At 35.6% G+C, this 13,071-nt stretch overlaps 1 pseudogene; it reads right to left on the reverse strand.

Annotated features, from left to right (window-relative positions):
* Positions 1–345: 345 nt before the first annotated feature.
* Positions 346–6,914, reverse strand: LOC127686859 (olfactory receptor 14C36-like; annotated as a pseudogene).
* Between the last annotated feature and the right edge of the window lie 6,157 nt (positions 6,915–13,071).

Genomic DNA, 13,071 nt, shown 5'->3' on the forward strand with positions numbered 1-13,071 from the left:
TGACTGGGCAAACAAATTATTCTTAAAGGAAGGATGCATGCCCATCAGTAGATCACCAATAGAAAACAAATTTACAGGTATCCTTAAAGATTCATTACCTAGCATTTTTTTGTCAAAGCTTTTTGTTGTTTGATCAAATGTGTGTGTGAGTGTGTGTGTCCATGTGTATGTCTCTATGTTATCTCTCTACAAGTCACATATATATGAGTATACGTGCTACTGTTTTCAATTTAGTGGTTTTATGAGCTTCTTCAGTGTTTGAGCAAGTAGGTTTGATTCTATATCTGCTGAGTGTATGTGTGTTTGTGTGTGTGTGTGTGTGTGTGTGTGCATAAATATTTCATTTTATTTTGTCAGTTCTCTTCCTTTTGAAAACTCTGACAAGTACTCATTCCTTTTATATTCAAATATGAAAGTACTCTTAATATTAATTTCTTAACAGCCTTCTTTATCTTTTTGTTTCTAAGACTATAGATGATAGGATTTAAGACTGGTGGAACAACAGTATAAAACACAGAAAGTGTCATCTCCTGAACTACTTCTAATGTTACTACTGTAGGTCTTAGATACAAATAGGCAGCAGAACAAGAAAAAAACAAAACACAGACACTATAATAATGTGAGGGACACAGGTAGAAAAGGCTTTCCCTCTCTCTTCTTTGACAGGAACCTTCAACATAGTTGATAATATGTGGATGTATGATATGGAAATGAAGGTAAAGCAGCTACCACTGAGCCCAATGGCAGTTAGAAGAAGTAAAAGTTTGTTGCTAAAGGTCTCAGGGCAAGAAAGCCTCAGCAAAGGAGGGATATCACAGAAGAACTGAGGGACTACATTGGAGTGACAATAGGACAGCTGGAATGTTTTGAAAGTGTGCACACTTGCAAGGACAAGAGAGCTAAGTAGGGAAGCCAGTGTCATCTGAACACAGAATTGATGGTTCATAATCAAAGGGTAGAGGAGAGTCTTACAGAATTCAAATACTACAGTGCTTAATTGGTAAAATTAAATTTGCATTTTTAAAAGCTGGCACTATGTTAATTCCTGTAGAAATATGTAAATAAATTTATTATATTCTGATGGTCTTAATGTTTCCTTCAATAATGGATATTGATATATGCATACTTTTAGGACTGGTACAATACAGATGCAGTTAACATTTTTTATTCAAACTTAAAATTTGAAAAAAATATATGAATAAATATGCCAATATCATGTACAGAAGCAAATTATGAAGGAAACACTGATTGAAACAGAAAAAAATCTACTTTTAATGAAATATGTCTAGTTCTTTATAAGCCTAGAGAAAAGAATGACTTCTCGGAGAGTAATAAAATATACGAACACTTTCTATAATCAAAAATAGACACATTTGAAATAAACTATCATTCCATCCATAAATGTAATTTTTAAACTTTTAGATAAATCTGATGATAGGTTTTAAGTCATTCTTAAAGCTGATCATTTCGTGTTTATGAATAATAAAATTAAAATAAATAAATGATTTTTATCAATTTTCTTTACATTTTGTTGCTTTTTATTTTTTATTTTCTATATTCTATGTTTACATTCCAAATGATTTTCTTTTCCAGTTCCCCCCTCCCCAAAAGTTCCATAAGCCCTCTTCCCTCTGCCCCTTCTCTAATCTAACCCCTCCTACTTCTCTGTCCTGGTATTCCCCTACAATGCTGGATGAAGCCTTTCCAGGACCAGGGAACTCTCCTGCCTTCTTCTTGGGAGTCACTTGATATGTGAATTGTGACTTGGGTACTCAATATACTTAAGTGACCAAAAAAAAAAAAATCCATCAGAGAACTCTTACAGCTGATAAACAGCTTCAGCAAAGTGGCTGGTTATAAAATCAACTCAAGCAAATCAGTAGCCTTCCTATACCCAAAAGTTAAGCAAGCTGAGAAGGAAATTATGGAAATGACACCCTTTACAATAGCCAAAACAATATAAAGTGTCTTGGTGTGACTCTAACCAAACAAGTGAAAGATCTGTATGAGAAGAACTTCAGGTCTCTGAAGAAGGAAATCAAAGAAGACAACTGAATATGGAAAAATCTTCCATGATCGTGGATTGGCACGATTAAAATAGTAAAAATGTCCATCTTGCCAAAAACAATCTACAGATTCAATGCAATCCCTATCAAAAATCCCAACTCATTTCTTCATAGAGTTAGAAAGAGCAATTCTCAAATTCATCTGGAATAACAAAACAAAACAACAACAACAACAAAAAAAAACCAGGATTGCTATAGTGTTAAAAACTACATGGTATTGGTACAGCGACAGGCAGGTAGATCAATGGAATAGGATTGAAGACCCAGAAATGAACCCATACACTTATGGTCACTTGATCTTTGACAAAGGAGCTGAAACCATCCAATGAAAAAAAAAAAAAAACAACCTTTTCAACAAAAGGTGCTGGCTCAACTGAAGGTCAGCATGCAAAAGAATGTGAATTGATCCATTCTTATCTCCTTCTACTAAGTTCAACTCGAAGTGGATCAAGGACTTCCACATAAAATAAGACATACTGAAACTAATGGAAAAGAAACTGGGGAAGACCCTTGAGGACATGAGCACAGGGGAAAAGTTCCTGAACAGAACACCAATAGCTTATTCTCTAAGATCAAGAATTGACAAATGGGACATCATAAAATTACAAAGATTCAGTAAGGCAAAGGACACAGTCAAGAGGACAAATCAGCAACCAACAAACTGGGAAAGGATCTTCACCAACCCTACATCTGACAGATGGCTAATATCCTATATTTACAAAGAACTCAAGAAGTTAGACTCCAGAGAGCCAAATATCCCTATTATAAATGGGGTACAGAGCTAAACAAAGAATTTTCACCTGAAGAACTTTGGATGGATAAGAAGCACCTTAAAACATGCTCAGCATCATTAGTCATTAGGGAAATGCAAATAAAAACAACCCTGAGATTTCACCTTACACCAGTCAGAATGGCTAAGATTAAAATCTCAGGAGACAACAGGTGTTGGCAAGGATGTAGACAAAGGGGAACACTCCTCCACTGCTGGTGGGAATGCAAGTTGGTACAACGACTCTGGAAATCAGCCTGGAGGTTCCTCAGAAAACTTGGCAGAACACTTCCAGAGGACACTGCAATACCACTCGTGGGCATTTACCCAGAAGATTCCCCGGCATGCAATAAGGACACATGCTCCACTATGTTCATAGCAGCCCTATTTATAATAGCCAGAAGCTGGAAAGAACCCAGATATCCCTCAATGGAGGAATGGATACAGAAAATGTGGTATATTTACACAATGGAATACTACTCAGCTATTAAAAACAATGAATTCATGAAATTTTTAGGCTAATGTTTGGATCTGGAAAATAGAATCCTAAGTGACGTAACCCAATCATAAAAGAACACACATGGAATGCAGTCACTGAGAAGTGGATATTAGCTCACATTTTATTACATTTATTTTAAATTGTTAAAAACTATCTTGAGTTGTTGCTAAAAGTCATGTATAGTTGAAATGGAATTTTAAAATATGAGGTTAATAAGAAAGAAAATTCTCTTTATCAGTATCTATAAAACTGGTTTTGTATACTTCATACATTAAGCCTCATTTATCTCTTTAAAAAAGAAACTATATGATTTCCTTATATTAAACATACAGTTCCAGTAAAATAGAATATTAAAATACACTGAAGAAAGGCTTTATGATTCAGTCCCATGCCAAAGAAAAACATCTTCATTGTCATTGGGAGAGGAACTAGACAGCTAGCTCAGTAGTTAGGGACATTAGCTAGTCATGCAAAGGTAGTGGGTTCAGATTCCAGATTGCACATGGATCCTCCCACTATTCAAAACTCCATAAAACATTCTTTTATGGGCAATAAGGGCACTGCATGAAGGAGATATGTACACATCCATGCATAGGAGTGTGTGTGTGTGTGTGTGTGTGTGTGTGTGTGTGTGTGTTTAACATCTATTAATGAAAAAAGAGATCATGAAATTGAATGACAGAAAGGAGGGTATATGGGATGTTTTGGAGGTAGGATGGGGAATTCAGAAAGAACATACTTTTATTATAATTCCAAAAACTAAAACAAATCTTTTAAAATGTTGAGAAACAAGTTTTACATAATTTATATACAAGGCAATATGTATCTAATTTATGTGTACATCATATATAAATATATTAATATTGTCTAATGTGATATAAATTTAAGGTATAAACAATTGAAATTTATTTACATTAATTTGTACAGATTTTGTAATTATGGAATTATAAAAGAAATTTGTATCTATGAAGTGTTTATCAAGTGGCACAAAAAGACAATGATCAGCTGTTGTAATTTATGTTTGACCCTGTAATGTTCCATGTAATGACCTGTAATGACCATGTAATATTCCCATTTCTGTTACACATAAAATGAATTTTCCATAATATAGCAAGATTTTTCTAAAATTGCTTTTCTCTTAAAGTAATAGACTTTGTCTTCACACATTCTGTTAAGGAAATTACTGGTTGTATCTCAGGTGAAAAATATGAATTTTTATCTAAATGATCCATACTTGATGGAATTCCTTTTTCTTCTTAAACCTTTCAAACAGAAGCAAGGGGTTGCTGTGGAACTCCCCAATAAATAAGAGGGGATGGTCAGGTAACAACCATGGTCTCAGTACACTTACCCAGGTGTTCTTCACTCAGAAATGAGAATGAAGTTCTGGGCTGATCACTTTTCCAAATGAAAATCTTAGAGGTCTTTGGCCAAATATTCCTATCTATAATGGATTGTACAAGTCTTCATTATAGCAAAATATCAAACTTGCCTTTTAAAAAATAATTAGTCTTGTCTTTTATCTAAGTCACTGGCATCCTCCTGAGTACAAAGACTCATAGAACATAGGCCTTAATTGGGACAAAATACCCAGGTGTAATTTAGATAGGTAATGGTTTCCATAGAACTGGTAAGAATTGACCCAATTAAAATTCAGTGTTAGACACAGAATGAAGGACCAGACAGTGTGCCACCTGAGTCACCTGAAAGTGTGGAGATGTTGATGGAGAAAATGAAACACTACATGAAATATATGCAACTAAAATCATCTGTAGTTTCCACTACTCAAACAAAGCAGATATTCAATCTCTCATTTTCTCTTCTCTTCAAGATGATATAGTAATTTATGAGAGATCAAAAATAAACACAATGATAACTATACTATTTAAAAAAAGAAAAAATGTAAAGTTTGAAAATTGAAACAAAGTTGAAAGACTTTGAACATCTAAACAACATAAAAACTGATAGCAGCATGCTTTCTTCAATATCTACTTTCAAATTCAAATATCACCTTTCAGTTTCATGAGTTTACAGAAACATAATAAGCCTTCAGTTCCTTTTCTTAATTTTTGTAGATTTATTAAAAATTATGTTAAAATGTAAATTAGTAATCACACTCAAATAATTTAAAAATACAAAATATTTCACAACACTGTACCTCCATAGCCATAAAATTTTCAGAGGTATGAATAATAGATGTTTTGTAGCTAGTTCTTTCAATGTTGGATACAGGGAAGTAAAATATCTTTGAAACTAACGACCCCATTTAAACATAAAGATTAGAAGTTACAATAAAACCAGTATAACATTTTGTGTCTGAAACCCTTAAGGAGATGGTGAGAATATATTTTATTTTTCCAGCTCTTTCTTCATAGGGTAAGTTCTGAATTTGTCTTGTTTCATTTTTAAGATGTAGAAAGCATTGTTTACTTTATTATTTGGTTAAATTTGAAGTAAAATTGAATCACATCTTTTCCGCCCCTCCATTTTATGCTTTGCAGATCTATTTTGGTATTAATTGTTGGAATATTGGAAGTGGTTTGTGGGAGGAATGTGGGAGAGATTGCAATTTTGAACCAGAAAAGGTCTAGCATGCTGTAATTAGAGCTTAATGGGCCAGTCTGGTGCGAGTTGAAAAGCCCAGGAGTACATAAAGAGAATATGAAAAGTAGATGCCTATTGCAGGATGTTTTAGAAGGAAACACAGACATTTGATGTGGCAATTTTATCAGCAAAATGTTTTGTTTACTGAAGGAGAATCTGGCTTGAGTGGGGCTAAGCTGAAAGAAATGGATGAAGTTGTTGGAGAAAAAAATCAATACAGTATAAAATTAAGGATGATCATGATTATTAATATCCTGTCTACTGAGGTTATTAATGGGGAAGCAAATTTTGAGAGAGAGAGAGAGAGAGAGAGAGAGAGAGAGAGAGAGAGAGAGAGAGAGAGAGAGAGAGAACATGAGTAAAATGGTAGAGAACTAAGTGCACGGAAAGAATCTGTAGTTGTTTAAAAAATAAGCAAAAGTAACTGGAACTTATAAAAGTTGCACTGATACAATAGAAAAAGTATCTTGAAAACCAATTCTTATTTCACAATGGTTACATTTTATAAGCATTCATATTTATTTTAAAAATGGGATAGGACTAAGAATGCAAGTAAGAGATGCCCTGGTCCAAACAGCTTCTTAGAGAGTATTTTTCCAGATTCCATTTCCCCAGGTTCCATTAATAAGCCACCCAGAAGCCACTTTATCTATGGCAGATGAGGCCAAGTTATATCTTAAGATGGTAGAATAAACCAAATATATCACCCATTCAATGCTTAATTTATGTGCATGTGAAATGTCAGAGTTTGGGCACAGGAAGAATATACAAAGTTCATGAACATCAATGACGTCAAGCATGAGAGTCAAGATTGCATTGCTTTATTGAATGTAGCACTGGGAGGTCTTTGTAGGAAGCTGTGAAGATAAAGCCCAAGTTACAGTGGAGACTCTAGAACAATGGAGATGCCAATACAATGAGATATGTACCTAAGAATCCTGTGGCTAAAGTGTGAAGCCACCTTAATAGTTGCCATATTTGGTACAAGTATTAGAAGTAGAGTCCTGGAACCTCTAAGCCCCGTGAATTTCTCAGAATGCCACTAAAGTGCTCCAGGTATAGACATAGAGCCCATTGGTTAGGTGTTTTCCCTGTTTGGTTGTTGAGGGTTATTTTGGTTATCATAGGTTAGCTCCTCTTTCCACTTTTGGAATTGTAATGGTTATTTTGTATGATAGTTTATTGGTAATATTTAATTTTTTGGTATTAAATTATTTGGTATTAAATTATTAAATATTTAAATTTAAATTGGTAATATTTAAAAATTTTAAATTTACTAGTATTCACATTTAATGGTGTTTTGAGATTCAGAAGACACATTCTGAGCCTTGAAACATGTTAAAATTGTTGAGATTTGGGGGTTGTATAAATGGGACAAATGTATTTAGTATTTTGATGACTACTGTATTGTAAAGGAGTCCAGACCTTAGCACAACTGCCTCCATGATATAAGTAACAATGACATAAAATTCAACATGTAGGACCACCAATTGCCAATATAAAAACAAATACCTAATCTCTCAAAGTTCTTATTTCTGGGAAAGTCTATAAATTTACTAATCTTAATTTTAGTATTCAGTAGTTCTGCTACTGGCTAACTGTTCTTGTTAACTGAAGTATGTCTATCTAGAATATGGAATTTCTGCTTAAAATACTACATCCAAAATGGCTAAGCACTACACCGGGATTCAGAATATCTAGAATAGTGTCTCTGCATGATCAATAAAAAATTTCTCTTGGCTTAAATCTGTGTACAAGTATTCTTCTCTAGTAGATGCCCCATAACATTTCTGGAGGCCACAGTGAAATTCCAAGAAAAAGTCCTGAAAATGTATGTGTTCTCAGAGCCACAGATAATGGGGAAATGTACAGTGATCAAGGGGCTTCAAGGAGTACACAACATGAGATATACCATGATCCCTGGATTCCTTTTAAACAATTATTACCTAATGCTTCAAAAGAATCCGAAACCTGCATCCTAGGGGGAAAAGATTGCAATATTGCCTGATCTGTCACCTCTGCAGATAAATTTCCACAAAACTACACATCAAGGGTCTACAAAACATTCCTTTTTGCTCAGAACAACATATGGTATGACTAACATAGACTGGACAAGCTGACATGTGATGTCTCAGTCAAATGCCAGGTTTGTGCTACAGTCAATCCAAAACAGAAAGCCCTTACCCATGCAGAGGTCAGAAAGAGAACTCAACATTAATGAGAACTCAAGGAAACTGCCTTTACTCAGGTGCAGCCTGCCATGGAAGGATATGAATAATTGATAACCTTTATAAACATTTTTAAGATGTTTAGAAGCAATTATGACATGAACTGAAATCATCAAACAGTAACTTAAAAATTTCTACAGGATCTGGTCTCCTCACTTGGCATCTCACAACAATGGGTACAACAATGGCCTGATATTCATAGATCAAACTTCTCCATTAGTAACTAAATATTTAGAAATCCCATTTATTTTTTTTAAATATTTTTATTTTCTATATTCTTTGTTTAAATTCTAGATATACCACATTTTTTTGCATCCACTCTTCTGTTGAGGGATACCTGGGTTCTTTCCAGCATCTGGCAATTATAAATAGGGCTGCTATGAACATAGTAGAGCATGTATCCTTATTACATGGTGGGGAATCCTCTGGGTATATGCCCAGGAGTGGTATAGCAGGATCTTCTGGAAGTGAGGTACCCAGTTTTCGGAGGAACCGCCAGACTGATTTCCAGAGTGGTTGTACCAATTTGCAACCCCACCAGCAGTGGAGAAGTGTTCCCCTTTCTCCACACCCTCTCCAACACCTGCTGTCTCCTGAATTTTTAATCTTAGCCATTCTGACTGGTGTAAGATGAAATCTTAGGGTTGTTTTGATTTGCATTTCCCTAATTACTAATGAAGTTGAGCATTTTTTAAGATGCTTCTCCGCCATCCGAAGTTCTTCAGGTGAGAATTCTTTGTTTAACTCTGTACCCCATTTTTTAATAGGGTTGTTCAGTTTTCTGGAGTCTAACTTCTTGAGTTCTTTATATATATTGGATATTAGCCCTCTATCTGATGTAGGATTGGTGAAGATCTTTTCCCAATTTGTTGGTTGCCGATCTGTCCTCTTGATGGTGTCCTTTGCCTTACAGAAACTCTGTAACCTTATGAGGTCCCATTTGTCAATTCTTGCTCTTAGAGCATACGCTATTGGTGTTCTGTTCAGAAACTTTCTCTCTGTACCGATGTCCTCAAGGGTCTTCCCCAGTTTCTTTTCTATTAGCTTCAGAGTGTCTGGCTTTATGTGGAGGTCCTTGATCCATTTGAATTTGAGCTTAGTACAAGGAGACAAGGATGGATCAATTCACATTCTTCTGCATGCTGCCCTCCAGTTGAACCAGCATCATTTGTTGAAAAGGCTATCTTTTTTCCATTGGATGTTTTCAGCCTCTTTGTCGAGGATCAAGTGGCCATAGGTGTGTGGGTTCATTTCTGGATCTTCAATCCTGTTCCATTGATCCTCCTGCCTGTCACTGTACCAATACCATGCAGTTTTTAACACTATTGCTCTGTAGTATTGCTTGAGGTCAGGGATACTGATTCCCCCAGATTTTCTTTTGTTGCTGAGAATAGTTTTAGCTATCCTGGGTTTTTTGTTGTTCCAGATGAATTTGATAATTGCTCTTTCTAACTCTGTGAAGAATTGAGTTGGGATTTTGATGGGTATTGCATTGAATCTGTATATTGCTTTTGGCAAAATGGCCATTTTAACTATATTGATTCTACCGATCCATGAGCATGGGAGGTTTTCCCATTTTTTGAGGTCTTCTTCCATTTCCTTCTTCAGAGTCTTGAAGTTCTTGTCATACAGATCTTTCGCATGTTTGGTAAGAGTCACCCCAAGATACTTTATACTGTTTGTGGCTATTGTGAAGGGGGTCATTTCCCTAATTTCTTTCTCAGCCTGCTTATCCTTTGAGTATAGGAAGGCCACTGATTTGCTTGAGTTGATTTTATAACCTGCCACTTTGCTGAAGTTGTTTATCAGCTGTAGGAGTTCTCTAGTGGAGTTTTTTTGGGTCACTTAGGTTGACCATCATGTAATCTGCAACTAATGATAGTTTGACTTCTTCCTTTCCAATTTATATCCCTTTGACTTCCTTATGTTGTCAAATTGCCCGAGCTAGTACCTCAAGTACAATATTGAAAAGATAAGGAGAAAGGGGGCAGCCCTGTCTAGTCCCTGATTTTAGTAGGATTGCTTCAAGTTTCTCTCCATTAAGTTTGATGCTGGCTACCGGTTTGCTGTATATTGCTTTTATTATGTTTAGGTATGGGCCTTGAATTCCTGTTCTTTCTAAGACTTTAAGCATGAAGGGATGCTGAATTTTGTCAAATGCTTTTTCAGCATCCAATGAAATGACCATGTGTTTTTTTTCTTTGAGTTTGTTTATGTAGTGGATTGTATTGATGGATTTCCGTATATTGAACCAACCCTGAATTCCCGGGATAAAGCCTACTTGATCATGGTGGGTGATCGTTTTGCTGTGTTCTTAGATTCGGTTGGCAAGAATTTTATTGGGTATTTTTGCATCGATGTTCATAAGGGAAATTGGTCTGAAGTTCTCTTTCTTTGTTGGATCTTTGTGTGGCTTTGGTATCAGCGTAATTGTGGCTTCGTAGAAGGAATTGGGTAGTGTTCCTTCTGTTTCTATTTTGTGGAATAGTTTGAAGAGTATTGGTGTTAACTCTTCTTTGAAGGTCTGGTAGAATTCTGCACTGAAACCATCTGGTCCTGTGCTTTTTTTGGTTGGAAGACTTTCTATGACTCCTTCTATTTCTTTAGGCTTTATGGGACTGTTCAGATGGTCTAGTTGGTCCTGATTTAATTTTGGTATTTGGTATCTGTCAAGGAAATTGTCCATTTCTTCCAGATTCTCCAGTTGTGTTGAGTACAGGCTCTTGTAGTAGGATCTGATGATTTTTTGGATTTCCTCAGTTTCCATTGTTATGTCTCCCTTTTCATTTCTAAGTTTGTTAATTTGGATACTTTCTCTGTGCCCTTTGGTCAGTCTGGCTAAGGGTTTATCTATCTTGTTGATTTTCTCAAAGAACCAGCTCCTGGTTTTGTTGATTTTTTGTATGGTTCTCTTTGTTTCTACTTGATTGATTTCGGCCCTGAGTTTGATGATTTCCTGCCTTCTACTCCTCCTGGGTGAAATAGCTTCTTTTTGTTCTAGGGCTTTCAGGTGTGTCATTAAGTTGGTAATGTATGCTCTCTCCATTTTCTTTTTGAAGGCACTCAGGGCTATGAGTTTTCCTCTTAGCACTGCTTTCATTGTGTCCCATAGATTTGGGTATGTTGTGTTTTCATTTTCATTGTGTTCTAAAAAGTCTTTAATTTCTTTCTTTATTTCTTCCTTGACCAAGGTATCATTGAGTAGAGTATTGTTCAATTTCCACGTGTATGTGGGTTTTCTGTTGTTTCTGTTGCTATTGAAGATCACTTTTATTCCATAGTGATCAGATAGGAGGCATGGGATTAGTTCTATCTTCTTATATTTGTTGAGGTCTGTCTTGTGAACAATTATATGGTCGATTTTGGAGAAGGTACCATGAGGTGCTGAGAAAAAGGTATATTCTTTTGTTTTAGGATAGAATGTTCTATATATATCAGTTAAATCTAATTGGTCCAAAGCTTCAATTAGTTTCATTGTGTCCTTGTTTAATTTCTGTTTTCCTGATCGGTCCATTGAGGAAAGTGCAGTGTTGAAGTCACCCACAATTATTGTGTTAGGTGCAATGTGTGCTTTGAGTTTTAATAAAGTTTCTTTTATGAAAGAGGGTGCCCTTGCATTTGGAGCATAGATGTTCAGGATTGAGAGTTCTTCTTGTTGTATTTTTCCTTTGACCAGCAAGAAGTGTCCCTCAGAGTCTCTTTTGATGACTTTGGGTTGAAAGTCAATTTTATCTGATATTAAAATGGCTACTCCAGCTTGTTTCCTGAGACCATTTGCTTGTAAAATTGTCTTCCAGCCTTTTACTCTAAGGTAGTGTTTGTCTTTGACCCTGAGGTGTGTTTCCTGTAAGCAGCAAAATGTAGGGTCCTGTTTACGTATCCAGTCAGTTAGTCTGTGTCTTTTTATTGGGGCATTGAGTCCATTGATGTTAAGAGATATTAAGGAATAGTGATTGTTACTTCCTATCATTTTTGACGTTATTTTTTAAATTTGATTGCTTAACTTCTTTTGGGTTTGATGAAAGGTTACTATCTTGCTTTTTTCAGGGTGAAGTTTCCCTCCTTGTATTGGTGTTTTCCTCCTATTATCCTTTTTAGGGCTGGGTTTGTGGATAGATATTGGGTAAACTTGGTTTTGTCGTGAAATATCTTAGTTTCTCCATCTATGGTGATTGAGAGTTTTGCTGGATATAGTAGTTTTGGTTGGCATTTGTGTTCTCTTAGAGTCTGCATGAGATCTGCCCAGGACCTTCTAGCATTCATAGTCTCAGGTGAAAAGTCTGCTGTGATTCTGATAGGTCTTCCTCTATATGTTACTTGGCCTTTTTCTCTTACTGCCTTTAATATTCTTTCTTTGTTTAGAACATTTGGTGTTTTGATTATTATGTGACGGGAAGTATTTCTGTTCTGGTCCAGTCTGTTTGGAGTTCTGTAGGCTTCTTGTATATTCATGGGCATCTCTCTCTTTAGGTTAGGGAAGTTTTCTTCCATAATTTTATTGAAGATATTTGCTGGCCCTTTAAGTTGTAAATCTTCACTCTCATCTATGCCTATAATCCTTAGGTTTGGTCTTCTCATTGTGTCCTGGATTTCCTGGATATTTTGGGTTACAAGATTTTTGCATTTTGCATTTTCTTTAACTGTTGAGTCCATGGTTTCTATGGAATCTTCAGCATCTGAGATTCTTTCTTCTATTTCTTGTATTCTGTTGTTGATATTTGCATCTCTGTCCCCTGATTTCTTCCCAAGGCTTTCTATCTCCAAAGTTGTCTCCTTTTGAGTTTTCTTAGTTGTTTCTACTTCTGATTTTAGATCCTGGATGGTTTTGCTTAGCTCCTTCACTTGCCTGTTTGTGCTTTCCTGTAATTCTTTAAGAGATTTTTGTGTTTTTTCTTTCATGACCTC

Source organism: Apodemus sylvaticus, chromosome 1, assembly GCF_947179515.1.
Source record: "Apodemus sylvaticus chromosome 1, mApoSyl1.1, whole genome shotgun sequence".
Classification (NCBI taxonomy): domain Eukaryota; kingdom Metazoa; phylum Chordata; class Mammalia; order Rodentia; family Muridae; genus Apodemus; species Apodemus sylvaticus.